The 27,842-nt window shown below is 42.2% G+C and overlaps 1 protein-coding gene and 1 long non-coding RNA gene across 2 annotated transcripts in view; both read right to left on the bottom strand.

Annotated features, from left to right (window-relative positions):
- SLC38A9 (solute carrier family 38 member 9) overlaps positions 1–27,842 on the bottom strand; it is a 171,293-nt gene that overhangs the window by 8,828 nt on the left and 134,623 nt on the right. The gene's annotated exons all lie outside the window — the stretch shown is intronic.
- On the bottom strand, positions 2,513–13,623 carry LOC138167525 (uncharacterized). The gene is made up of 2 exons (XR_011169915.1): positions 13,490–13,623; positions 2,513–3,674 (listed from the first exon to the last, which is right to left on the bottom strand). It is a non-coding gene; the product is annotated as an uncharacterized lncRNA (long non-coding RNA).

The raw sequence follows: 27,842 nt of genomic DNA, 5'->3' as shown, positions 1-27,842 counted from the left end.
AGGGGGATGATGGAAGGGAGGGCATGCTGGGGGGGAGGGAAGTTGGAAGCACCCAGTTTTGAAAAGGGACGGATCAAAGTAGAGAATAGAACAAATGGGAGGTGGGATAAGAGGGAAGGAAATATAGTCAGTCTTTTACAATGTATCTACTATGTTATTGTTTTGCATTAGCCACACATGTACAACCTATACTGAACTGCTTGTCTTCCCAGTAAGGGAGAGTGACAAGGGAGGAAGGGAATGAATCTGAAATTCAAAGTTTTAAAATCAAATACTCAAATATATATATATATATATATATATACATACACACACACTATTATTAATACTCTTTTACATGTAATTGGGAAATAAGATACACAGGCACTGGGGCATAGAGATCCACTGGAAATGTCCAAAGGGGTATGGGAGAAAATATGGGAGAGAGCAGATTGGAGGAGGGGATATCCTGTGGGACTGCTATTTTGGGGCGGTGGGTAGGGGAAAAACGGGGAGAAAATTTGTAACTCAAAATCTGATGGAAATGAATGTTGTAAATCAAAAGTTAATAAAGCATTTGAAAAATTTAAAAAAATGAAAATTTACTTTTGCTGCTGAAAATGTCAGCTGTAAAAACTTATCTGCACAAAAGTGAAACCCAAATTTCACAAAGTGAAATCCAAATTTTCTGACCTATTTAAAAATTTTCCAAGTGTAAATTCTCAGTGCCTTTTGGACTCACTTGTAAAGAATAGAAAAAATGCAATATTTCCAGATTTCCACCTTCAATCTAGGAAGATGGAAATTTACCAGCTGAATTTCAATCAAAACCTTTGCATAATTGGTAGATGAGATTGAAAAATGAGTATCATGTTTTAGTAAGCACATCCAATGATGCATTTCTTCCATTTGGAACTACTTATCTTTGTGAGATATCTTTTTTTAGCTATGATGACCATTAAAACCAAGTAACAAAATAAATCAAACTTAGGACCTGCCCTAGAAGTCACTTTATCACAAAATGTTAAACCAAGGTTTAAAAAAAAAAATCTAAAATGTTTTATTTTCTTTCCCAATTACACGTAAAGACAATTTTAGGATTCATTAAAAAAAATATTTTGAGTTCCAAATTTTCTCCCTCCCTCTTTTTCCTCCTCCTTCCCCAAGATGGTAAGTAATTTGATATATAAACCAAGATTTTAAAAAAATAACAAAGCATATTCAATTACCTTGGTTTGTACCACTAATAAAGGAGACTAGGGAGCAGTCAGATAAGTAGGAAGACAACCCTGAGAGAGGTATCTCAAAAACCCATAAACGAAAGAGTATTGGGGCGGCTAGGTGGTGAAGTGAATAGAACAGCTGACCCTGGCGTCAAAAGGACCTGAGTTCAAATCCGGTCTCAGACACTTAACACAAAAACTAGCCATCTGACCTTGGGCAAGTCACTTAACCCCAACTGCCCTACCTTCCCCCCTCCAAAAAAAAAATGAAGGAGTATCTAGGGAGAGGAGGGTGTCAACAATGGTAAATGCTGCAGAGAGGTTAAGGAGAATGGGAATTGATTGTACGACATGGGAGGCACTAGCACAGGACTGCTCAGAATGGCGTGCCCACATAAGAGAAGGTGCAATGCTCTAGGAGCAAAGCAGAATTGCTTTTAGACTAGGCAGCTTTGGAGATAGCAGTTTCAGTTAAGGTCTGAGAGTACCATAAACCTGTACATGGAATTCTAGAACAAGGATCCTTTTCCTGATGGGGCAGAAGCCAGTCATTATATAACTAAACCAACTTAGAGCATAGGGAAGAAGGTGCTAAGACAGGGAAATGGGATGATGTGGGAGAAGGACCATTAAGTAGGTATCAGGAGACCTGGGCCATGATCTTAAGTCTGGTCCTGTGATCATGAGCAAGTGGCTTGTCTAGACCTCAGTTTCCTCATCTGGAAATGAGCGGACTGGATTTTCCCAATAGTCAGAGTCCCTGACTCTGGAGCAAGAAGAGTTGGTTCCAAATCCCATCTCTGATGCTTACAACATGTATGGCCTTGGGGTAAGTCACTTCAGTTCCCTGATCTCAGTTTTCTTTTTTTTTTTAGAGGGAAAAGGGCAGGGCAATTGGGGTTGACTTGCCCAAGGTCACACGGCTAATAAGTATGTCAGGTGTCTGAGGCTGGATTTGGACTCACATCTTCCTGACTCCAGGGCTGATGCTCTATTCACTGCACCACCTAGCCACCCCCTGATCTCAGTTTTCTTATCTGCAAAATGAGGTTTTGATTGGAAGACCTCCGAGATCCCTTCCAATTCTGCCTCTATGACCCTGGGGAGTGATCTCAAACATCTTTTCTAGTTATATTACAAAGTAAAAGTTTCACACTTTTCTGCCAACAATTTTCCCGTACTTTGTACAAATTTTTTGCATACATTGGTTACAATCACCGGTAGATGGAGAGCTAGAGAAAATTCTTGGATTGGACTTGTCCCCCCAAACACCTTAAGTTTAAATAAGTTAGCTATATTAAAAAGCACCCTTTTATTTAACTTTTTAGAATATAGATTCTTCCTTTTTATTGAGAAAATTAGCATTTGGTTACAAATACTACAACTTTTGTTTAATTCTAAGCAAGTTGACGTTTTGGCACTGTGTCCTTGCTACCTAAGCAAAGAATGATTGCATCAACATTAGATGCCTGAATCAGTTAAGCGTGCATGAAAGCATGGAGGAAAATTAAGTATGACAGGTAAAATATCCACTCCTCCATACTGAATTGTCGTTGAGTTGTTTTTCAGTCATGACTGACTTTGTGGCCCCATTCAGGATTTTCTTGGCAAAGATACCGGAGTGGTTTTGCCATTTTCTTCTCCAGTTCATTTTACAGATGAGGAGACTGAGGCAAACAGGGTTAAGTGGCTTGCCCAGGGTCACACAGCTAGTTACAGTCTGAGGTCAGATTTGAACTCAGGAAGATGAGTCTTCCTGACTCCAGGACTGACAGTCTGTCCACTGTACAACCTAGTTGCTCCTCTATACCGAGTACCATATGTGATAAACCCTCATGAGAATAATAACATAGTTAACTCCCATCTTATGACTACCAATTTATAAGACAAGAGGAAAGGGTCAATGTAAATGATTCTACTGGTTGGTTGGTTGCTGTCCTTCATTCTCAGAGAGGACCAAAATGACATTGCTATGCTAGAGTCAAGTTTCAATGTGTCCGATTGCGGCTGATCAGACCAATATGAGCTTGGAATGCTGTACCACAGGTTGGGCACAAATGGTCCATGTGAACATTTGGTGTGCATTCTCTAAATTAGTGCATCCTCGCTTCCTTTGAGCTGTTTCAATTCTGCTTTGCTCGTAGAGCACTGTACCTTCTCTTACGTGGGCACGCCATGCTGAGTGGTCCTGTGCCAGTGCTTCCCATGTCATACAATCAATTCCAAAGTTAAGAGAGACCTTGAGAGTGTCCTTGTATCACTTCTTCTGACCACCATGTGAATGCCTGTCCTGTGTGAGTTCTCCATAAGATAGTCTTTTCAGCAAACATACGGTTTGCATTTGAACACTATGGCCAGCCCATTGGAATTGAGATCTCTGACGCAGAGTTTGAATGCTTGGCAGTTTAGTTCATTGGAGTAAGGACCTCAGTGTCTGGTACCTTATCCTGCCGGGTGATCTTCAGAATTTTCCTAAGATAATTCAAATGGAAGTGATTCAGTTTTGTTTTAGATTCTACCGGTAAAGAAGCAACAAGAAAGCAGTGAATTCGGCCCTGACACTTATTTCCTTTGTCAGTTAATTTCCTTTGTCATACAGTCAGTTAAGAACTAGGAATCAGCCAAATAGGTTTGAATGAACGTAAATGAATTTTTCTTTTTGGGGTCTGTCTTTGCTGTTGTTCTATCTGAGGCATAATAGCTGTCTAATAGCCTTTCCCACCCTCTTGTTTTTATGTTACATTTGAGAACTTTCTGGTACTTTAGTGACTAATTTCCCCCAGCTTCCCTTTTAATGACTTTTGCAATCATAGATGAGCTTGTAGCTTCGAGTCAGGAGCTCGGAAGTGAAAGTTGTCAACAGAATGTATGTTTGGAGACATCAGTGAACTGATACTCGAAGGTCATTGCCAAGGACAGGCTGTGTAGGACCTGGAATCCCTATTACTTTTCAGTCATATGGAAGACCTTCATTTTATTTGGAAAGGGATAGGGTCTGTGATTTCACTGATACAGAAAACTTCCATGTGAGGAAAGTCCCTCTGCCAACGCAGATTAGCATCCTCTCTGCAATTTATACTCTTAGATAGCTGGTTGGGGCACTGAGAGGTTAAATGACTTGCTCACAGTCACATAGCCAGTATATGTCAGAGGCAGGATCTGAACCCAATTGCCTTTGAGACCAATCTCTATCTACTACAGGACACCACAGTGCCCTGCCAAGAGGAGGTGCTGAGTCAGCTTGTTGAATTTCATGGATTCTGGGGCACAAGGTATGGGAATTTAAAAAGGATAATGGACACGGCGTTCAGGTTATTGAGGAGACCACAGAGTCAAATGGAAAGAACGTTGACCACCAAAGCACGAGGTCTCAGGGGTCATTTATTGTGTATTCTATTTCCTAGTGCAGTGGGGAACCTACGGCCTCAAGGACACATGTGACTTACTAGGTTCTCAGGTGTGGCCTTTTATTAAGGGGATTTGTCCTGTGAAGTTTGGATTCAGCCAAAGGGCTGCACTTGAGGACGTAGAGGACACATGTGGCCTCAAGGCCCTAGGTTCCCTACCCTGTCCTAATGAATAACCAATGTAAATGATGTTACTGATACAGAAGGAACAAGTCTGTGGCTAATTCAGCCCTGGCGCTCTCTCCCTTCATCAATGTACAGTCTGTTAAGAAATAGGAGTCAGCCAAACTGGCTTGGGTAAATGAGTCCTCTCTGTGATATCTGGGACCTCTGACAAGCCTCCTCTTCTTTCCCACCTTGAACAGAATAACCACTTAATACATATTTCTTGGATGGAATACGATTGGGGTTAAAACTGTGCTTCTGTGTAGTCCCCGCCCTCGAGAGGCCAGTTAGAGTCCTCCTTGGATACTTACTGTGCTAGCCATTTTTGCTCACCGGGCCTCAGTTTCTTCATCTGTCATAGGGAAAGGTTGAGTGACATGACATGTAAGACCAGCTTCACCACATCTTATTCCATCTTGTGGCACAGTGGAAAGAGAGCTGTGGTCACTAGACCTGGGTTCTAATTCTATCTCTGCCACTTTGTAGCCGAGTGACCTTGATTAAGTCACTTAGCCTCTGGCTCTCAGTTTTCTCAAGTGTAAAATAAAGCCTGGAAGACTTCTCTTCTTGAGTTAAAATCCAGCTTCAGATACTTACTAGCTGTGTGACCCTGGGCAAGTCACTTAACTTTATTTGCCTCAATTTCCTTATCTGTGAAATGAGCTGGAGAAGGAAATGGCAAACCACTCCAATGTCTTTGCCAAGGAAACCCCTAATGGGGTCATGAAGAGTCAGACATGACTGAAAAATGACTGAACTGAACCAAAAATAAAGCCTTTAGACTAGATGACCTCGAGGTCCCTTCCAGCACTAAGCACCAGAGCTCTCCTATAAACTTCACACATTTAGCACCAGACTTGAATCTGAATTGTGTGACATTTCCATTGTTGTTGTTGTCATTGAGTCATTTCAGTTGTGTTTGCTCTTGACCCCATTTTGGGGTTCTTTAGACACAGTGAAAGCACTTCACAAATGACACTCCAAAAAGCTCTCGGCTTAACTGGAGCATAAGCCAGCCTAGAGCAGCATCATCTGGGGGAGCACAATGGGGTGCGCCCTGGCCCCGAGTTGGAGAAACTGTGTATGGGGGAGGGGGAAGGCCTGGATCAAAGCTTTGCCTTTGTTAGACTCGGTTCGAAAGATGCTTGAGCGCACCTGCACTATGGAGCTTACACACAAACCAAGTCTGGAGCAAACTCCTTTGCTATTTTTCCTGACTTGCCTGAGACTTTCGACTGTCTCTGGCTCCCAAGACCTCATCTTATGATGCTATGGCATGATCTGCCTTCTTTCTTTCTTCTTCTTTTTTTTTTTTTGAAGGGGGAAGGTAGGGCAATTGGGGTTAAGTGATTTGCCCAAGGTCACACGGTTAGTTTTTGTGTTGAGTATCTGAGGCCGCATTTGAATTCAGGTCCTCCTGACTCCAGGGCCAGGTGCTCTATTCACTTTGCCACCTAGCCGCCCTAATCTACCTTATTTCTAAACTATGTCAGGAAACTAATCAGAAGCCCTGTCTAGAGTGTCCACGTAAATTTCCCAAATGGCGCATCTGCATACCCAGGAAAGCTCAGGAGGCCCGTGAGGAGGCCTGTCAGCTGGCTGTGTCCAAAGTACTGGAAGCCCCTGCTGAGACACCTAGTCTGGTCATGAAATAAATATGAGACTCGAGAGGTTGAGAGAGTTCTTGCAAGCCAACTAGAGAATTATCTGAGGTCTGACTCATAGAATTGGAACGTGGAGCTGGGGGAGGACCTTAGAAATAACTCAACATGACTTTTTGATTGTAATAGTAGTAATAACAGCTAGCATTGAGAAGTGTTCTAAGGTTTGCAAAGCACTTCACGTGTTATCTCATCAGCAATCCTGTGAGGTGCTGTTATCCTCATTTTATAGATGAGGAAACTGAAGCTAAGAGAGTGACTTACCCAGCATCACATAACTTGTAAGTTTTAAGGCAGGATTTGAACTCAGGCCTTCCTGATTCTAAGCCCAACACTCTAACTACTGAGCCACCAAACTGCCTTCCATTTTATTAATGAGCAAATGGTGACCCTCCAAGGCAGTGACTTGCCCAAGGTCACACACAGCTAGATAGCTGGAAAGCAAGGACTAAATCCAAGTTTCCTGACACCATTTTCATTTCTAATATACTTCAGGGCTTCCCCTAAAAAACTCTTTGGAAATGTCAGAAGAATTCAAATCTGGCGAGATTCTTTGAAAATGGCATTAGGGCTGCATCTTAGTGGAGGAAGAGTCCCCTCTGAGCAGAGAACAGGAAAGACAATAGCCAGGTTTTGTTGTTGTGTTGCTTTGTTTTGTTTTGTTTTCAGATTTTCACCACATCTTTCTATTCAACAGTTCAAATCAGTATTGTGGTGGCGGTTGCTTTGGTTCAGTCGTTTTGGTTATATTCAGCTCTTTGTGACCCTACTTGGGGTTTTCTTGGCAAAGATACTAGGGTGATTTGCCATTTCATTCTCCAGCTCATTTTACAGATGAGTAAACTGAGGCAAAAAGAGTTAAGTGATTTGCCCAGGGTCACACAGCTAGTAGTTGTCTGAGGCTGGATTTTAGTTAAGGAAGAAATCAAATTTGAACTCAGGAAGATGAGTCTTCCTGACTCCAGGCCCAGTACTCTATTCACCGTGCCACTTAGCTACCCTCAAATAAATGTAGAAAAGATTAGGATTAATTTTTTCCCCATTCATTCTAATAGCACAAAGAGAGACAGGGACCTCAGGGAAAAGGGAAAAATACAGACAGAAAGCCAGAAAACAAAAGCCAGGCACAAGAGGGGAAAGGGCATATGACCGAGCATCGTCATAACTCCATCTGACACGTTTGTTGTTCAGTAAGCAGGTCATAACCAAGCCCCTTGTCTTAGTCCCCTCGAGAGGACAGGACATTGGTACCTGTCAGCCTCAGAAAGGAGACCCCAACACAGCCTGAGGGGCTAAGGACCAGTATCTGGAGGACTGACCCCTGGAAAGGCTTCCACATGGTCCCCGGTGTCATATACAACACTCAGGAAGTGTCCTGGACAGTTCAATTAAATTGTTTTGGCTAAGAACAAAAGTCAGAGATTCCTTGTATTCACTTTAATTTCCCACTAAAAACATTCAGATATTAAACACCTAGGTGGCACAGCTTAGGACTTAGAGGCAGGAGGACCCGAGTTTGAATCCTGCTCAGACACTTACCAGTTCTATAACTTTGAGCAAATTATTTAACTTGTCTATGTCTCAGTTTCCTCATCTGTAAAATGGGGATAATAATAATAACAGACCCTAACTCGTAGGTTTGTTGTGAGGATCGTATGAGATGACCCATGTAAAGCATTGCGCAAACCTTAAAGCACTATATAAATGCTAGCTATTATTGTTGTTGAAACTTTTCACTAGTATTCGACTCTCTGTGGCCCCATTTGGAGCTTTCTCGGCAAGATACTGGAGTGGTTGGCCATTTCCTTTTCCAGTTCATTTTACAGATGAGGAAACCGAGGTGAAGAGGGTTGAGTGACTTGCCCAGGGTCACACAGCTAGTAAGTATCTGGGGTTGGATTTGAACTCAGGAAGATGAGTCTTCCTAATTCCAAGCCTAGTGTTCTATCCACTGTGCCACCTCACTGTCCATTTGTACAGAGTGCTGGGCCTGGAGTCAGGAAGAAGATGAGACTAGTTTTCTTTTTTCTTTTTGGAGGGGGGAAGGCAGATCAATTGGGGTTAAGTGACTTGCCCAAGGTCACATGGCTAGTAAGTGTTAAGTGTCTGAGGTCGAATTTGAACTCAGGTCCTCCTGACTCCAGGGCTGGTCTATTCACTGTGACACCTAGCCACCCCTGTCATTTGGTCTTGAAAGAGAGCTCACCTTCCACAAATTAAGTCAGATCAGGAGGGAAGAGAAGCTCTCAAAAGGGAAATTCCAAGGACACAAAGTGAAATAATTATAGGGGAGGGAGAAGGCCAGTTTTTTTTAACAAGATAATATGGATGGAACTAATTTACCAATTTAGATTTCAGAAAGGCATAATCAGAAAATGGTAGCAGGGGTAAGGAAAAGAGGCTGAACACAAAATCATGGCATAGTTAATCCTATAAGAATAGTGTCAGGAGTGCTAATGCTCAGAATGAGCTGAGGCAGGAGAGGAAATGATCTGACAACAAAAAACCCGTCTTATCTTTTTTAAAGCTTTATTGGGAAAAAAAAGAGAATCAAAGAAAGGCAAAGGCCTTCTGGCTGTGTAGGATGGGCATAGTGACAACGGAAATCAGAGAGAAGACAGAACTGGCTAAGTCTTATTTTCCTTTTATTGGTTCTGTCAACAAGGATGATCTTTAGATGAGAAAAGAAGGAATGAAAAGGGGGAAGAGTAAGCTAAAACCTAATATAAGTAGAGAGAGGCTAACAGTATAAAACAAAGCCTCTCCGCCCTTAATGAGCTCCTGTTACCAGGAAGAGATAATACTACATCCCAAGGTGATGGATGTGTTGGATGTGATGGATGAATTACTTTCATATTGGAATGGAATCTTGGAATGATTGTGGAGTAAGGGAGGGGCACCAAAGGATTAGAAACAGACAGATAGGATGATGCTTTTTGAAAGGTAGGAGGGGACAGAATAAGATTTATATCAATTCTTGGCAAAATTCTAGATTTTATTATGAAAGGGATGGTTAGTGAGAGTCTAGAAAAATTGAGGTAACAAGGATATATTAAGCTTTTTTTTTTTTTCTTTTTTTGGGGGGAATTTGGGGTTAAAAAATTCCCCCAAGGTCAAAGGGGTGGTTTTTTTTTGGGGGGGGGGGTGTTAAGTGTCTGAGGCTGGATCCAAACTTAGGTCCTTCTGACTCCAGGGCTGGCGCTCTACTCACTGTGCCACCTAGCCGCCCCGATATATTGTTTTTGCTAGTCAGGTTCTGTGCTAAGTGCTGAGGATACAAAAATAAACAAAGACTGTACTTACCTACAAGGAACTTACATTCTAAAAGAAGAAGACATATATATCTATACACACACACATATATACATAATATGTATATATGTATAATAGAAAGAAATAGAAACTGACATATATGTATATGTTATAAATAAATGGGTATATATATATATACATATATGAATCTATATGTGGGAGTGAAAAGAGGGAGAATGCAAGGAAGGTTCCCCAGTATCCAGAGCAGGCAGAGGAATGAAGGATGACTGGCCTGGGCCCTTCTTCAGATTGGAAATTCCAGGAGAAATTCGACAACAGGAGCAAGAGGGTGGGGTGCAAAGTGTGGATGGATGCTGAAGGGTGAGAGAATCACAAAGAGCTAGTCGGACTTTATCAAGAACGAGTCACATCAAACTAACATCATAATTTTTTGTAGACAAAGTTACTAGACTTGTAGATCGGGGAGTACCATGAATATGGTTAACCTAGATTTTAATGAAGCTTTTGATAAAGTATCTCACCCTATTCTTATATGCAAGACAGAGAAGTGTGGATTAGACAAGGAAAGAGGGGCAGAGAATAAATAATAGTACAACAAGATACAGTACAATACAATGCAATGCAACAGTACGATGAGATAGCGTCAGAACTTGTTGAGGAGCTCAACCCCAAAGGTCTTATTAATGGTTTTGATATCAGCTTAAATAGAAGGATATCTCTAAGGGAGTGCCTCAGGAATCTGCACTTGTTTCACAATTTGCATAAAAATATGGATGACATGCTTATTAAATTTGTAGATGACACAAACTGGGAGGGGAGGCCAATATATTAGGGGAGGGAGTTAGAGTCCAAAAAGAACCCAAAAGACAACATTTGCTGACTATCAAGGTGAAATTTAACAAGAACAGTAAAAGTCTTAGAGTTGCATTCACAAATTTAATTTCATATCTACTAGATGGTGGAGATATGCCTAGATCAGAGTTGCCTGAGACAGATCTGGGGTTTTTAGTGAACTAGTTGCTCAATATGAGTAAACAGTGTGATGTGGCAGCCAAAATAGCTAATGGAATCTTAGCTTTCTTTAAAAGAGGCTTAATGCCCAGGAGTAGGGAGGCAATGATCCCATCCTCATTCTAGTCAATACACTTTTCCCTGTTCAGCGAATATCAGTAATCCTGTTTAGTATGGGAACTACACCTTAGGAAGGGTAAGGACAAGCTGGAGACTATCCAGAAGATGGCAGTCAGGATGGTAAATGGCAGGAAGGAAGGAAGGGAGAAAGGAAAGAAATAAGGAAGGGAGGGAGGAAGGAAAGACTTAAGGAAGGGAGGGAAGAAGGGAAGGAAGAAAGGAAGGAAGGAGGGAGGGAGGGAAAGAAGAAAGGAAGGAAGGAAGAGGGGAAAGGGGAATGGTAGAAGGAATCAGGCAGGGAGATAAGAAGCATATATTAAGACCTTGCTATATGTCAGGCACTGTGCTAAGAATTGGGCTCCTTAGGGCGTGGGAGCAGTTGGACTAAATGTGCGTTATTAGACAGCTCACACAGCTTTATGGCATCAGAACAGTATATTTGACATCTCTTAGAAGCCAGAAGCCTTGGCCATCAGAATGGGGCTTTACAAATATTATCTCATTTGATTCTCACAATAAACCATGGTGGGCAAGTATTATTATTATCCCCATTTTAGAGTTGTGGAAACTGAAGCAGACCCAAGTTAAGGCACTTGTCCAAGGTCACACAGCTAGTGTCTGAGGATGAGATCTGAATTCAGGTCTCCCTGACTCTAAGCCCAACACTGGATCCACTGAGTCACCTAGCTGCCTGTGGGCAGCCTAAAGATTACCCCATGTGAGGATTGGTTGACACAGCTGTGGATGTTCAAAAGCAATGAGGCCTAGAGGACAGAATAGTAGACTTAGGGTCAAGAAGGCCTGGGTTTGAATCCTACATTTGGTACTTAGTAAACTTCATGACCCTAGGCAAGTCACTTAACCACTTAAGCCTCAGTTTCCTCATCTGTAAAGTGAAGATAATATTAGTTCCTGATTCACAGGATTTCTGGAAGGTTCTAGTTGGACAAACGTATGTCAAATTCTTGGTAAACATTCATTATGTTTCATATTGTAGAAAAGCTTACATGGGGCAAGGGAGATGTTTTTATGTGAAGAGCTGTCACTGATAAGAGATATTAGCATTGTTCCGAGTGGCCTGGGGTGGCGGTGGGGGGGCTCAAAGAGCCAACATTGATGGGAGGAAGTCGATTAAGACTTGAGGTGATGAAGAGCTTGAGTGTTCTTCCAAAGCTGAATGGGCTTCAGTGAGTTTCCCTCATTAATGGTTTTCCAGCAAAGACCCAGTGATCCCTTGTCTGGTCTGTTGTAGAGGGGATTTCTGGTGCTGGATTGGAGGGCTTCTCCTGTTCCTTCTTGCCTTATAATCTGGAACATCTCTCTGACCCGGTTTTATGCCTCTTGCTTAGTAAGCGGAGACAAGAACCGGCAGCCAGATCTCCAGGTGCCCTCAACTATTGAATGCAGCACAGCCCGGCATTATCTCCAGGATCTTTTGATCCCCACTTCTGAGGATAACTAACTGCCACCTACAGATTCAAGTCCACTCCAGGCTGAGCCTTTAGGGAATTCATTCAACTATAGCAAGGACAAAAATAACAATAGCTCACATTTATACAGAATGCTTTAAGGTTTGCAAAACACTTGATCTTCACAACAACCCTGGGAGAAAGGTTTTATTAGACCCATTTTGCAGGTAAGAAAACTGAGGCAGGGAGCAGTTAGACTAAACTCCACCTACAGGCTCAGGCCCACTCTAGACTGAGCCTTTAAAGAATCAGTTTCATGCTAGTAATAACAAAAATGGCTTGCATTTATAAAGCACTTTAAGCTTTAACTACTTTATGTGTTATTAACTTTACAGATGAGATGACCTGCCCAGAGTCCCACAGCTCTTAAGTGTCAGAGGCAGGATTTGAACTCACATTTTTTTTTTGACGGGGGGAAGGCAAGACAATTGGGGTTAAGTGACTTGCCCAAGGTCACATAGCTAGTAAGTGTCAAGTGTCTGAGGCAGGAACTCACATTTTCTTAACTCCAGGTTCAGCATTCTATCCACTCCACCATCACTGGAGCACATGGTCTAAGAGCCAGACAGCAAGGTAACATCCTACTTTATTTTTTGTGACAACCTCCTTACCCTCCCCCCAAACTTTTTCCCCAGTCTCAGTAAATGAGTTCCCTTCTTTTCCCACCACTTCTGCATCCCTGCCTGCCCATCCTTCTGCTCATTTAAACCACATGTAACCAACACGTTTGGGAATCAGAAGTACAACTGTTACCCCCTCCATTGTAGCCTCTCTCAACTTTTCCAGAGTCATCTTCTTTGCCCGATTTAGTCCCTGCCTTTTATCATACCTCCTTATGTGTCTGCATCCACCACACCCTTCCCCAAGCACATAATCACCTTAAAGGTAGGGATTGGCCCTGGAGTCAGGAGGACCCGAGGTCAAATTCGGCCTCAGACACTTGACACACTTACTAGCTGTGTGACCTTGGGCAAGTCACTTAACCCCAATTGCCTTGCCTCCTCCCCCCCCCAAAAAAAAACAAAAGGTGGGGATTGTTTCCTTAGCATCCCCTGATTTTGCCCAAGTGCCTTGCACATAACAAATGCTTAAATAAACATCTGTTGAATTGCATTAGCATCTTTATGAGCATTTTTAAAATTACATATCTCTCTTTAGAATTAAGGTCCTACTTTGCTTACCTTGCTCAATTCTAGGGCTTTTGCTGAGTTAAAATGAAAATTCAGACATCCAGATTACAGATTTCACAGGCTGATCTCTGCCTGCTTCACATGCTAGCACATTCCCTTGTTGGCCCCTCCCTCCCGTTCCCCTGTTCCCTCCTGCTTCCTGGTTTACCTACTGGTTTAGGGGGAGTGGTTCTTTTCCAATTGTCTGCCTTGCCTAGGTAGGGCCTGTTCAGTACGTATTAGATCCACCTGTCACCTAGTCCAAAGCAGCCTCAGTTCTGATGGGTAGGTCCTCTGGTTTCAAAGAGACGTCAAGCACACTGTATTTGCCATTTTAAGTCTGTTTGAGCTGGCACAGACAAAATACAAGGAACCCAATTCTTTGTTCTCATTCTTTGAAGATCTATAAAGAAGAATGGCTTAAATACATCATGACACTATTACCCCCCAGAAAATTGAATTTGGGAGTGTGGCCCCACATGGGGAGGGGCAGAAACCAAGCAAACCTCACCGGCTAGTCTGCCTTAGCGTGCCTAACCCTATTTCTCCTTCAGTAAGCTTTTCTGTGAAGTGATTTTCCACCTGTACTATAAATGTTTTCCCAGACAGGTGTATGATTTTGATGGCAGGCATGTAGCCTAGTGTTTAGAAACTTGGGCTGGAGGATGGCTTATGTCCACCAGTGTGGCAGTCCATCCCCTGGAGGGATTAGGTACTCATGGAAAATTTAAATGTAGAAGACACTGTAAATAGAACATTCAGAGCCCAACCTCTAATACAACAAAGGAGTTGAAAGAGAGGCCCACAAAGAGGGGGATGTGCCACTGGAAAAAGAACAAATTCCACAAGGATTCTAATGCTGGAATAATGCCCACACAGCATTATTGTGGGGGGTTGGGGTGTGATTGAGTTACTGAACTAATTATGAACTGTTGGAAGCTTCAACTAAGACATACTAGACTGATGATGAAGTCCCTTTGGAAGATCTTACTTGTGTTAAGCCCCATTCAAAGAGAAAAAAGGCTTATCAAATAATTCAGTAAGTTAAAATTTTTAGGCTGAGGAGAGGGAAATTGCATTGCCAGCCCCATATTTAGAACATGGTTAAACACACACACACACACACACACACACACACACACACACACACACCCCACTTCTTTCTCTGACACGTTCTGGTTTTGAGGCCCTAAGGAAGTCACAGGTAACTTTTGAAGACCAAGTTGCCGAGCAGCTACCAATCTTCGTGGATAACGGGAGTTTCCTCAGGGGGAGTTCCCCTGGGAGGGTGGACACAATCCCATCTCCATGGATAGTATCGTGGATCTTGAGGCCATCTAGTCCAACCCCTTCACTCGACAGATTAAGAAACTGAGGCCCAGAGAGATCTCACCTCAAAGTCAGGTAGGGGGTAAGTGCCAGAAACAGGATGACTTCCTTTGTACATATATATGCTCTTTCCAGAAGACTTCTGAGACAATATGCCTCTTTTTACTTAAAGGTCAAATAAACTTAATTTTTCTAAAACTAAAATGTCTCTTCATGAGAAGCATGCTGGAAAGAATGCTGCCCAGAGGAGCAAAAGACCTGGGTTTGAATACCATCTCTGCTAGGACTGAGACCTGGGGGTTAAGGCTGGGCTCATTTGCGTAAAACTCTCCTCATTGGTGGAGAGGATGCAGCCCCATTCTGTGTGTCTCCAGCTCCTCCCCTCTCCAGGTGTTCAGAGCTGAGTCAGCATCCTCTAGGAGGAGAATCTTATGTAAATGACGCAGGTTTGAACCCCAGGTTACCTATATAATTGTCTAATACTGGCCAAGTCATTAAACCTCCTTAGGGCTTAGATTCTTCATTTGTAAAACAGGACAATCATATATGTTATTCCATAGTGTTGTTATGAAGTTCAAATAGGACGATAAATTCAAAAGTGTTTTTGTAACCCCAAAGCAGAAGGACGATCTCTGGACCTATGACCTAACGAAACTGGGTGCTGTAGTGGGTGATGCTGGACCTGGAATCAGGAATACCTGAGTTCAGATCTGCTCTCAGACTTGGGCTAGCTATGTGACCCTGGGCAAGTCACTTAATCTCTGTTTGCCTCAGTTTTCTCAACTGTAAAATGGGGATGATATCTACCTACTAGGGTTGCTGTGATTATCAAATGAGACAATATTTGTAAAGTACACAGTGCCAGGCATATAGAAGGTCCTTTATAAATGCTAGCTATCATGATTGGTATAGAGAACTCTTTGTAGTTATAGGAAACTTCTATCAATGAAGGTTGGCACCTGCTTTTCAATTTATAGCCTCAGAAATTCACCCCGGACACTGAGAGGTTAAATGTCTCACCCAGAATGACAAAGACAGTATGTGTCTGAGCAAAACCTGAGCCCCACTCTTCCTGATTCAGAGACTGGCTCTCCATCTTCTTCCTTTTTGCTGCTGTTCCTAATAATAAATCTTAACTTATATGGATGCCATCAAGACCCCAATTAAAATGCTTATCACCATGGCTATTTTCCCTCCCTTCCTATCTTCCTATTTTATCTCTTGGATCCAAGAAATTAGGAGAACACTGTAGTTGTATTTCTATTTGTAGTTCCCGCTGACATGGGAGCCCTCTCCATTCTCCCTGTTGGCTCCTCAGGCCCCAACTCCGGTTCTGTCTTCCTTTTACTGTGGAGCTGATGTCAGCCTAGCTCAGCCACAGCCAACTGCAGTCCTATTACTAATGAGTTGGCAAGGAGAACAAAACACATAGCAACTCCCCTGCAACTATTTTGTCATTTGCTGGAACAAATAAAACAGCTCTCAGGACTTGGAAAAGAACAAATGTCATTCGAATTCGCTTATTTGTTTTAGCATATCAGAACGCAGGTTCTACCACACCCTTATAAGAATGCAGGACTTTTCTGGTTAGAGAACATACAGAAATGATGAAAAGTCAAAGGAAAACTCTGCCGACTCTGCTTTTTCCATTTGTTCTTTGCCCTTTTCATATTCACCCTTAACCCTATATTAGGGAAAACTGGGCACTACTATTATAGCAACTGGGGATGTTGCTTGGTTGATTCAACTGGTGAATGAACCTGAAATCCAAGTTTACAACTAGAGATCATTTTCCCAGGCCAGGCCACTAGCTGAGCTCAATTCTTGCAGAATGATGAAAAGGGTGGACAGATGTGCCTTTCAAAAGGGGACTGACTACCTTTTAGGCCTTCTGTCCTGGTAGCTCAAGAAGATTTGGGGAGTGTCTTTTTTCTTTTTCTGAGGGCAAGGTCCCCTGTTCCTTCACACTGGGACTAGTCTTTGTGCAGATAGGAGATATATAGATATATACACACATATATACATATAAATAAATATATATTATCATCTATATTTCATTAACAAAGGTTAAGTGTGTATTCATGTTTATGTATATATGTACACACACACATGAATACATACTTAGCCTTTCTAGGTAGAGGTGTTATAGGTATGTTCTAGCCCGTGGTGGTAAATATACCCAGGTTCTAATTTAGAGTACCCAGTGTGAGTGACAGCATGGGGTGGGGGGACAGAAGAGATTTGAAAAGAAGGGTGCAGAACTTTGGGAAGAATAATAGCGGTCAAGCATCTGGCAGCCAATTTACCCTCCTCATCCCATTTGCCCTTGGTGGGACTCTGACAAACAAGTACGAGGGTGAACTCAAAGATTTTCCAGCCTTTGTTGACATTTTGGGCATGAGTCAAGACTATGGTTGACCAGATAGAGGGAACAATAACCTTGGCCCATAGGAGTAGCTTCGATTCTATGCTTTCTTTCTACCCCATGCTCCCCAGCCCCCCCATTTTTATAGTAGAACAGAAGTTTGGAGTTAGAAAAATGAGGAATCCCAAACCTCAGAAGTTATTGGGACTTTATATGGATAGGGACCAGAGGCAGTCTGGTCACTACCTCAGCTGGATTGCAGTCTCTGACAGAGAGCCACAAGTTTTTAAGCAAGGAGGTCGAACCTAAAGGAAAGGAAGCCCAAGGGTATTAATTAGTTGGAAGGAAGCTACTTTGTTTCCTAAAGTATGTGGTAACTGGGACAAAGATTTGGGGTACTGAGGATGAAATGCCTTAGCCAATACTCAGTGGAAAGGTGTAGGCAGGAGCTTCCATAACAGAGAAAGAAGCTTCCATTAGGGAAAAAGAAAGGTCAAGAAGGTTTGGGGGTTTGGGTTTTTTTTTCCTCTGAGAGCTGGGGCTGGTCCTATGGCTCAGGGCGATAACCTTCTTTAAAAACGCTATAAAAAAAGCCTTTGGCCTTTGAACTGAGAAGAGATAGCCAAACATCTCAGCTGAAGCCAAAAGTTGAAAGCACAGAGAAGCCCTACGACCTCATGCCCAGCAGGGCAATGTCTGGCAGCATCCACGAGGGTCATGGAATATGACCTGGCAGGAGCAGTGTAAATAACCCTGCAACATCAGGGGTATGAGATGCTCCTACACATGGGTGCCCCACCCATACATGTTTACCTTTCCTTGCTCATACTCTGACGGCATGTTCTCCCACTGTGTATGATTTTCTAAGCGTTCTTTCCATGCGTCCAATTCTTCCCACTGATGGTGTATATGTTGAAGAATAACTAGGTTTTGGATGAAAATGTCTTATTGTTACTTTGATTACTTGGCTCCTTTCTTAGATGCCTTTGTGATGAACTAATTGTGTTCTCAGCTATTAAAGGGAAACACATTGGTAGGGGCTCCTTAGCTATGGTTTTGCTGGCTATGTACCCACAGAGTACCTTGAATGTGGGTAGTTCTCCCTGCGAGAGATATATCCTGAGATCTGAAGGGTGCTCATAGACATGCCATCTGCTGCTGGAGAAACCCAATTGCTTTTATTGAAGTACTAAATGAATGCATGCACCTATAATTTCAAGCAAAGGAGATAATTGGGGGAAGTTAAAACTTCTGCTCACAGCCCCGGGTAAAGTGAAATCAACGTTTTGCATGCCTCCCTCCTCCCATCAGGTATGCAGCCTTTGATAGAGATGTCAGGTGGTAGAAGATTGCTGCGTTCATCGGCACAGCTCCAGGAATCTTCCAGTTGATGAATAAAATTTTTTTGTTCAACTCCTTATTGGGAAACCCCTAAGAGCTGAACCCCCAGTTCTGTTGCTGGGGGGGGATTGAATCCGGGGCCGGTTGAAGATTGCAGTCTGAGCTGCATATCACGGGGGCTTTGATAATGTGTCTCTTGTGCTTTCTCTTGCTGTCTTGATTAAACATTTTGTAAAATTGTGACCTTGGTGAAGAAATTAAATAACACATGATGCAAAAAAGAAGAGTAGCTAGTAATTGATGGCTGGAGCTGATTTGATCGTAGAATCAGGAGACAAGTTCAAATCCACCTCTGAAACTTACTACATGGGTAAGTCACTTAACCTCCGTGGGCCTCAGTTTCTCCAAGATCCCTTCTATCTCTAGATATATGATCCTGTGACAACCATACAAAGACAATGCCTTGACAGAGATCCAGGTATAGCTCCATACAGAGGGCAGATCTAAGAGCTGAGTGCCATCCAGGGGCCCAGAGAACAGCTTAACTTGGGCTGATACATCACCCTCTGGTGGGAGATTGTCAAATTACATGGATGTCTACTTCCTTAGAATTGAATTCTTCAGATTTATACACTTTAAAGAATTGCATACTTTGCACTAGCTGCCTCAGAGCTTGAAGGAAAAGGTCTTTAAACTTTATAGCATTCTAACTTTTAGTTCTCACACTCAATATCCTTAAAAGAATTCATCTGGGACTTTCATCTTTCCCGGATCCCGTCGTTTTCACAAATCCAGGCACCTCAGTCATCACCCTCTTCTATTGTGCTCCAGGCAAACTCTCTTGAGGAAAGCATATATGGAAATGAGACACCCGAGGATGAGCGTGACAGTGCTTGGGTTTCAGAAACTGCATACCTTGGAGCCAGAAATCAAACGAATGGATCTCTCAATGCTCACAAAACCCTAGAGACTTCTAAAAATAAGGACTACCTTGGCAAGAATAGTTGTCTTTTGGCTGGAGGTGGGACTAAGGAGAGGCTTCCCCATATTTTGGGCCTGGGGAAATCTCCCTAAAGCCAACTGGTCCCAATTAGAGGAGATTTTCCATCCAGATGGATAGAAAATCTAATCTCCTAGGAAATGATGAGACAGCATTGATCCTTCTTGAGCCAAACAGGAAGGAGACAAGGGGAAAATAGAAGCTGTAGTCTCTTAATGGAAGAGACTGAATTAAACCTGGGTTTTTGACGGGGCTCCTGTCTGTCTCTAAGCAATAGATTGGGTCTCTTTGTCCCACCAAGCTTTCCTTTATGGAAAACAACTATTAGTATCCCGAATGGCCTTCCAGTGGCATTTTGGAGGGTGGCAAAACAACAGAAAAGCCTTCCGAAAAAATAAACGGAGGGCATAAGCAAGAACAAACAGGGCATAACAATATATTATCCTTTGTCTCAGAACAGTTATGAATCTAATATATGCAAACATTTTGTCCTTTTACTTGGAGCCAGACAGGCCTGAGTTTCATCAGTGTCTGGAATGCCTGTACACACTGTGCTCGGGAAAGTTCAAAGTAAATTTAACCAAAGCCAATAGCCACTTTGCTCTATTAGAGTCGGTATGTCAGACTTACTTTTCCCTCCCTCCTTTTCTTCTTAATCAGGCTGAATTTAGCAATGACAGGGCCAAACCCTCCCTTCTCTTTCTCTGAGGAAAACTCCCACTGCTGTCAATGGAGTTCTGTTTGTGGGCAGTAGAGAATATGGCCCATTGTCCAACCAGATGCAAATGATGGTCCAGATTCAACAAAAAACATCTGTCTTTCACACAGGGAAAAATCAACAAGAGATTGTAAAGCCAGACCTTTTTTTTTGTGACACAGCAGCAGGTTTTTGCAAAAATTCTGACTGTGTTTTGTGATTAGTGACATCTTAGATGCAGTGTAGCACTATTGATTTTGGAGTTACAACTGTATGTATGATTGCTATTATTTTTTTCTACAGATTCAAGTCTCAATAGTGACAGTTAAAAACATTGTGGGGCATGCAGGGTAGAGGTCCAACCTATTTGCTGGGTTTGGAGGAGTGTAGAAGAAGGTTCAGAAACAGTCAAGACTTAGACAAAAAGACTGTATTTGTCAAGATGAATGCTTCTGTCTCCCTTTGAATCTCTGATATCTCATCAAGGCTGCCCCACTCCTGGGGCATCTGCTGTTTTAAGATCACATCCAAGGTCTTCACTGTCTGACCTTGGTGGTCAAAAGGAGTGGAGAACCCCATTCTCCTCATCGTGACCTCCCCTACTTTACACAGAGTCACTTGCCAGTTGCTTAAAATAAAAACAAAATTCGAAGTTCTCCTCTCCAAACAGGGACAATCCATACTTCAATGTCAAAAGTCCTTGGATCTTCTTTTCATGTCAGCCAAGGGTACATTGTTTAGCCCTTTCTACATATGCATACCTGAGGGAGTATCTCTTGGAGTCTCAGTATTGATGCTCATTTTGGTAGAATAGAGAGAAGTGTATTCACTTGAGATAAAGATCATTTATTTATCTTCAATAAATAAAAAATGGCTAGGGTTTTTTAAAATAAAGTATGGACAAGAAAATTCTGTGAGGTCTTCTTTAATTCAAAATGTGGGAAGAAAAGCAACCAAATAATAAGTCGCCACTAAACCTTCTCAGATAAGGGGGTTTCACTATGTTTGACTTGGTCCATTTGGCCAGAGTTTTGTGTTTTTTTAACAGGAGCCATTCCAAGGCTCTGGGCATCTGGGGATCCATGGGCTCCAACAAATTCGATTGTTTCAGAAACAAAAAGTCAAAGTATTGTCAGCTGTGCCTGTGATTCAGGTAAGTTGTACTAGATAAAATCTGATCTCATAGCACTTATCTATGTTTGTTCTGCATTGGCATAAGCTCTCTTGGACATGGTAGCAACCAAGCCACATCTCCCGTAATTGTGCACACACTCCAACTTGCCCACACCTGTGGTGTTGAGAGCTCCCGGCCTCTGCATTCGCCCACTCTTGAAATGCTCTTCTGTGGACTCTAGCTCCATATCTCAACAGTTGACTGCCCACGCTCTCTCTCATGCCAATTCCCATGTTCCACACTTGCCTGCACAATTTCTCTACTCTTATATGGAAAGGGACCTGACAGCCACTCACCACAGCTACTTTCTCTTCTTCCTTCACTGACAGCACACAGGCCAACTTACAACCACCTTAAAGCCACATACATTAGCCCGTCTGACTACTTCCTGTGGAATCTTGGTCTCTAGTTCCCCTTTCCAACCACCCCCACAGTGGTAAGGGAGGATATCTTCCCATGCAAATGGCAATACCTGTATGTGCTTTCCCCTCTTAGACACAAATACATAGTACCCAACTTTTGGGGAAACATGATTCAGTGCCTTTAGCCACCTTAAGGATGGACAGTGTGGTTGGAGTGGTAGGAAAATAAATATAATGGAAGGAAAAGAGGAAGAGGAATATGCCAGAAGGTGCTAAAAATATATGTTTTTATACACTAATGAATACAACAAACATAAAATCAGAGTCAGGGAGGGAGGGAATGCAAGCTGGCTTTGCAACAGCAAGATCTTCCTTTACTCTTCCATAATGACCTTTAAATAGTCTGTTGACTCTTTAGAGCAATATCCCTTTCCCTTCTTTTCTCCACTCCAAGCCATGCTTGATGTTTATTTTGGTTAGATCACACCTGTATAAAATGTTGGGGAAGTGTGATTTGCCCTAATTGTTGGCCTTGTTCATCCTTTGTTCTCGAAGAGAACCAATGAGGTCATGAGCATGATGTCTTGACTTGTGAATGAATTGGATATGAGTGAGGTAGTGTTATGCAAAATCATCAGCCTCCAGAGGGATCGGAGTCCAGTGGCAAGACAAAGGTCTAGATGACTGGCAAAGGCCCAGGATGCAGTGGGTGACTTGACTTTGGCCTTTCTAAATGAAGGTCTTTCCCAGGTCTCAGTTTATCTGAGGCCATGCCCATTCATTCAATGACCAAGGGCTAGATAAGAAGTGAGACAACAGATGGCCCACTTTACCATCCCAAAGATATCAATCTGCCCTAATAATTGTACTTAGGATGGTCCTATGCACTAAAGTTCTTGGGAGGAGCCCAAGCCTATTGTATGTGCTGCATGCCCCTGATATAACAGGGTCACTCAAATTTTATATATTCAATTGCCAAGTGATACCTACTGGCTCTTAGTAAGTTGGAGGAACAAACTTCTCTTTAAGCTTAAATACTTGAGTAATAGGTTTGTTATCCACATTAAAGTCCGATCCTACAGAGCAAGGAGGCCAACTGATTTCTTCTTCTAAATGAAATATGATCTTGCTGCTAGAAGCTACAATCTCACATTGCTGCTGGCACCAGCTCCTCATTGGGTTAGACATCATAGACTTTGATGTAGTAAGGACCACTATCTTCAGCTTCTCAGGGATAGGATTATCTGCTACCTTCTTCTTTTTCTGTGCTTTCTTGAATCAGATCCTGGCTAATTTGCCTAACTGCTCTGGAGAAAAATAAAAAGGGAAAGGTGTAAGGATCTATTAGATCCCTCCAATACTCAGTGGGAGATACAAATGGGGCCTAGGTTTGATGTCTGGGAGCTTTAGTGCTTGTAACAGGAGCAGGAGCTGCCATTAGACAGTGCCAGATATTGACATGCCTTGACTTGAGTTGGGAAGATGAGTTTGGGGAGAAGAGGAGACAAATGGGACGGAATGACCCTAACTTGGCCAGAAATGAGTAAACAGAGGAGGTAAATAGAAGATGCCCCCTCTACATCTGAAGAGGCTCTTCTTGGGGTAGTGCTAGAGAATCTGCTATCAAAGAACAGAAGGAATAAATAGCCTGGTGCCATTCTGGCTCTGCAGGAGTGCAAGAACTATAACATCATACTAACCCTGACCAGGACTCGCACCATCTCCTGGAGAAAAGGAGAAACTCTGAGGGAGCATCTGCAGGAAAAGACTCAGATATAATGAAAGAAAGAACCTGAGAGAACAGAGGTGGAGAGGCCTTATGGTGGGGAAGGAGGGTTGACAACAGTGTTAGTGACAAGAAGCGCCATGCTGCTGACCGGAAGCAGAGGGCCATGACCTCAGGGAGATGGAGGGGAGCTCCCTAGGTTAGTGACTGTCAGGAGAAAGAACCCTGACTCCGTGCCTCGCTCGAGAGCCCCCCAGAGTGGTATTGTCACAAGGACTAGGAAGGAGGAGAGGGTAGTCAACGGGAGGCAGAAGTAGTCTCACTCTCTATGAGTTTGTTTGAAGTCTTTCCATGCCCTTTGTCATGTGGGACTGAATTAAATAAAGTTTATTCTAGGTTGGATGTAAGGGCAGCTAGGTGGTACAGTGGATATAGCATCAGACCCGGAGTCAGGAAGACCTGAGTTTAAATTTGGCTTCTAACACATCCTAGCTGTGATCACTTAACCCAGTTTGCCTCAGTTTTCTTATCTGTAAAACGAGCTGGAGAAGGAAAGGGTGAGCCATTCCAGTATCTTTGCCAAGAAAACCCCAAGAGGAGTCACAAAGAGTCGGACTTGGCTGAGCAACAACGACAATCATCTCACAAAGCAGAGAAAAGCAACTAAGGGGGAAGCAAGTCAGCAGCCAGCTTGCTTGAGCCCTAGCTAAACCTGATCATCCCCAAAACACTGTAGATGGAACTGGCAGGAGGACAATAAAGAGGCAAGAAGGAAATGGGTTGGCATGTTCTACACTGCTCTGTTTTCATCCTTGATAATGGTAGCGCATAGTTGTACTTTCTTACCTCAGAACTCAGTTAATAGTGAACAGGTGGCCACAGGGCTTAAAAAAACAAATCTGGGGGAGAAGAGCCACAGAAGGACCTGGAGAACCTGAACCCTTGTGCTGCTGGGGACCATTTTAAAGGCACTCAGGAATTGATTTTCCAGATATCCAGAAGAGAACAAGGTCATAAAAGAATGAGATCACAAATAGCCTTCTTGCCATTTGAGAAGATGGGGGCATCTATTGACTTATTTCCCCTCATTATTTTTTTTTTTGCTTTTTTGGAGGGGGAAGGTCAGGGCAATTGGGGTTAAGTGACTTGCCCAAGGTCACATGGCTAGTAAGTGTTAAGTGTCTGAGGCTGGATTTGAACTCAGGTCCTCCTGACTCCAGGACTGGTACTCTATTCACTGAACCACCTAGCCGTCCCATTTCTCTTCATTCTTAACTCTATAAAAATTTTGAGAGAATGGTTTTTTGGCAGACATTGAGAGCATCCTTGATTTAAAAACAAAACAAGAAGGGAATAGGCAGGTTGTCAGAGACAATTTTTTTAACAACAATTTATACCTTCAGTCGCACCACTGATCAAGATTCTTCTGTGTTTGTTTGTAGGCCATAAAAAAAATTTAATTACAAGAGCAAAATATAGCCTTAAAGGTTCTCCTTAGTCGTGTCTCCCAAGCAAATATTAAAATGATTTGAGATTCCTTTAATCAAACAAACAATCGTTTATTCAGAGTTTACTATGTACCAGGCACCATGCTAGGTGTTTGTGCACACACAGAATGAATTTTGTTTAATAATCTGCTGTTTATTACCACCAAATGGGAGAAAAATAAAAAGTAAAAAAAAAGAAAACCAGAAGATGGTTTGCAAAAGGCACTCATTAATGTAATAATAGTAATATAGCTAGCATTTATATAGTGCTTCAAAGTTTGCAAAATGCTTTTCATTTGGTCTTTACAGCAATCCTGCAAGGTAGGTGCTATTATTATCTGCCTTTTATAGATGAGGAAATGGGATCAAAGAAATTAGTTGACTTTCCTAGAGTTAGACAGCTAGGAAGTATCTGAGACAGATCTAATCTCAGTTCTTCCTGAATCTAAGTCCAGTGCTCTGTTTGTCTTGGAGGATGTCTCGTTTTAACCTTTCTCCTAATCTTCAGTATCACATCTCCATCTGTCTATTAGACATCTCAAATTGGATTCCCACAGACATCTTAAAATCAACATGTCCAAAATTGAACTTTTTAACTTTTCCCATTAACCATTACCTCTTCCTAACTTCCCTATTACTGCTGAGGCTACCACCCTTGCAGTTAACCAGGCTTGCTCTCTCATACCCCACCCCATCCAATCAGCTGTTAAGTCCTATAATTTCCATCTTACTATCAAATTGATCTCCCTAAAGCATAGAACTGACCATATCAACTCCCCCCACCCTGCCCCTACTCAATAAACTCCTGTGGCTCCCTATTTCCTTTAAAAACAAATATAACATTCTCTATTTGGCTATTAAAGTCCTTCATAACCCAGTCCCTTCTCACCTTTTGTAGGGAAAATATTTTTATTATTTGTTAATATTGTTTGAGCCTACCTTTATGCGGTTAGAAATTGTCTCACCTAAGGCTGAGACCAGGCTGACCTCTGAGATGTTCTAGGGAAGCTGGAGGTCACTGTGTGGAATGCTTGGGTCCACTCAGGACTTAATGTACATTTTGGGTCTGCTCACCCAAGTTTTGTTCTGGGTCTACCCAAAGCTTGTGTCTTGGTGTTCTCCAATAGCTTGTGTTTTGGCTTAGCTCAAATTTTATTAAATGTTTACACTTACTTGCTGATACACATCTCAAGCAACCTTGCTTGGACACTCCCCCTTTCTGGGAACCGACTAATTGCCTCATGCCTGTAAATCAGCTGCTTATCCTTACAACATTGTGTGAACTTGATATGATGTGAAACTTACAGAGACTCAGGAGGGAGCCACACCTTTTTCTGGCTCTCTCCTCTACTGAACCAACAACAAAATACTTTCTAAAGCTTTTTCAGGTTTTGGGGTTTGTTCTAACAGACACTTTCCCATCTTCTTACACCTTACTGCCTTCCATGTGCTGTTGACCATCCTTTGTTTTCAAAGAGGACCATTGACATCACAGGGTGATGTCTTGACCCTTGCGTAAGTTGGATTTAAGTGAGGCAGAGTTGCCCAAAGCCATCAGCCTCACTGTCTTCCAGAGTCATTGGAGTTCAGTGGCAGGACAAAAGTCAAGATGACAGACTGATGGCTAGGGATGTAGTAGATGGCCTTGTTTGTATGTGCAGTTGTCCCTTCCACATTGCAGGGGTTAAGGGTGAAGTGCCCCCTCAATCTGGAAAATCTGTGTAAAATTTTTTGGCTCTCCCTTCTTACCAGAGAAGTCTGAATTTTTTTTTCTTTTATGGGGTGTTTACAGTACTATACATATATTTTATGCATTTCTGAGTTTCTACACTTTTTCTGTGTCATCTGTTGGCCTTCACATTTGCAACTTCCAAAAAATTCCCCTCAAATTCCCATTTAATTTCCTATGCTGACCTAAGAGATATTGAAACTGCGATGGGGAAAGTTACAATATGGAAGGAATAACTATAATTACCTGCAGGTGGTCTCTGAATTAGATTGTGAACTCCTTGAGGGCAGGAACTGTTTTCTGCCTTTCTTTGTATCCCTATCATCTAAATTAGTGCTTGATACATAGTATCAAGTGTATGCATAGTATCATAGTAGGCTATGTTAATTATTAATAATTAATATTTATTAAATAAATTAATAATAATTAATATTAATACATGCTAGTTGACTGCCTGACTTCCCAGAGTCATGCAGCTGGTAAGTGTCTGAAGTGGGGTTTGATCTAAGATTGACTCCAAGTCCAGCTCTCTATTCACTATGCTAGACATCCCTAGAGATGATGGAGTTCTCCAGGTGTGTTCTTATTTGGAGATTCGTGCTGATTGCATCAAGCCCCAGAACACGATAGGCCTCACGATATTCTCAGTGAGATTGATAGTCACTTGAAAGAGATCCGACTTTACAGGTTTTCATTCTTTCCAATACTTTAAAACATCCAAAGAGATCAAACGAAGAGGGAAACTTCCTCTACATGCAAAGATATAGTAGCTCTTTTTATACCAGCAAAGAACTGGAACCTAAGAGAGTGGGATGGCCATCAGCTGGGGAATGGCTAAACTAATTATAATGGTATACAAATGTAATGGAATACTAATGTGCTGTAAGAAATGAAGAAAGGGAACATTCAGAAATATATGAGAAGACTTGTGTGAATTGATACAGAATGAAGTAAGCAGAACCAGGGAAACAATGTATACTCAATGTTCAATAATAAACAATTCTGAAAGACTTGGCAACTCTGATCAACAAAATGATTAATCATGATTCCAGAGAACTAATAAAGAAGAACGCTGCCTACCTCATGATAAAGACATGATGAAGTAATATTCAGAATGTTTTTGGAGGCAGCCAACATGGGAAATTGTTTTGCTTA

Source organism: Petaurus breviceps, unplaced genomic scaffold, assembly GCF_028583685.1.
Source record: "Petaurus breviceps papuanus isolate PSGF00001 unplaced genomic scaffold, PetGlider_PUasm1.0 229, whole genome shotgun sequence".
NCBI lineage: Eukaryota > Metazoa > Chordata > Mammalia > Diprotodontia > Petauridae > Petaurus > Petaurus breviceps.
Note: the sequence above shows the minus strand (reverse complement) of the source record. Positions and strands in the feature narration are given on the sequence as shown.